Raw genomic sequence first — 1,940 nt, 5'->3', positions numbered from 1 at the left:
CCATTTTAGAGGTAGCAACATTGATACCTCTAAACGTTGGCTAGTTGCTTTGTGTTCTTGTACAGCCTGAATTGCTGGTGACTTTTGTGTATAGTGCCTTATAGTATCCTTCTTAGAATTATGAGTTTTGGAGATGGCAGAAATGTTAATCTGCGTATTTCATTGCTGCAGCAGGTCACAACCCCATAAATTTACTGCAATATTAACCACATATAGCCTCAGCCTTCCTCTGTCCTTCTAGCCCTATGCATTCAAACCATCTTGTGCTTTGTTTCACTTGAGATAGGGTTCAAGTTCTTAGGAATTGAACATCTGCCTCTTGAGGAGGCCAATTTGGAAGCCACAACTCTGGAGCAAGGATACTCAGTCCACACCCACGTCTATCAAACCCACAATTACAGTGACATATATACAATCTTAGCTTTGATCTTTGATCATTTATAGAAGTCTGCCAGAATAAGTGTTTCCTATTTCCTATTCTAATTTTTGCTATATCCTCCATACTTATTCCATCATCCTGAAGAGTGTGGTCTTTTACAGAAGGTTCTAGACTTTTAGATTTTCCTGGTGAGACACTACCTCCACAGTGACTGGGAATGATTTGACCACTTTTGGCTTGCAGGCCTGCAAGAGATCTCCCCAAAGAGTTTCTGGATAGTATCAGGTTGCCTTGTCTGTCTTTTGTTGATATGCATTCATTGGTCCAAAGCATGTCTTTGCTACACCTTTTACATATACCTGAATGCTAAGTCCTCCTATTCATGCCATTCCAAGAGAAGATGTTATTTCTAGGAAACCCTTGCTTACACTCCCTTCTCAGATGACCTATTCTTTCTTTATTGAGCTCTACATTTTTCTCTGTTCCCCTCCTCATCATTTGGATAGTGTGCAGATCGCCATCCTGGAAAGATACTCTATCTGTTAACCTATCATAACTTTTTAACAAATTTTGATTGTCAAATTCAACAATATGTATTCTTTAAGATAATTTCTCAGTAATCTTAGACATGGATTCAATTTTGTCTGTCAAATTAATGTTATCCTTTTCAATGGTATCTTTTTTTAGGTAACTTTTGATTTTCAATGGTATTTATACTGTCAGCTAGCTGTTCATTATTAGTCTGTAAAGACTGTATCGTATCTAAAAGTGCCTCGTTCTTGACTCTGTTATCAAACCATTTTCTTGAGGAAATAATATGAAGAAAAAAATGAGTCTCAATGTCAAATAAATGGATGGATGTATCACAATAACCTATTAGCTTTGCAGAATACAATCTATAGTATCAGAAAAAATTACTAAAAGTTTTAGTGCCAATTTCTTCTGTCATTATATAACTTTCAAGTTTATTAATTTATTAATTACCTTTTATGAGGTCCAGTATATTGTTTTAGGTGCAATAATCTTTATTGTCCAGCAGGTGTCATGGTTGCAGAGTCACGACTAGCAGCAATGCAACCCATAGCAATATGAACAGTCCTGAGCCACTTTAGTTTCCCACTTTGGTACTGGTTAAATACTGAGAAATAAGTTCTGCTTGACAAATTAAAAGCAATAAATCAATTCCTCATTGGATCAAGCAGCCCATAACTCATGGGCAGGGAGCACAAACCAGAAAGAGCAAAGTCGCCATGAGACAGGAACACAGCAGTGGTGGTGGGGATGTTCATGAGCTTGGGAAATTTACAAGTTGCCACACACAGTTCCACTGTGGTTGGGGTTTTGAGCAAACCAAGCATGTGGGGTTGAAGACTTTCTGGGTTCTGGACTGGTTAGACCTTTAAGCTGGTCCATTCAGTAGATGTAGGATCTGGATCCATGTAGGCAACAGATGAAAAGGACATGAAAAAGAAATCCCACACTAACTCAAAATTGAGTATAATAAGGTTATTTATTTAAAGGTAGACTCACAGATCACAATCCTCTGCATTAACTGTAAACA

Source organism: Microtus ochrogaster, unplaced genomic scaffold (assembly GCF_000317375.1).
Source record: "Microtus ochrogaster isolate Prairie Vole_2 unplaced genomic scaffold, MicOch1.0 UNK43, whole genome shotgun sequence".
NCBI classification, from domain to species: domain Eukaryota; kingdom Metazoa; phylum Chordata; class Mammalia; order Rodentia; family Cricetidae; genus Microtus; species Microtus ochrogaster.
Note: the sequence above shows the minus strand (reverse complement) of the source record.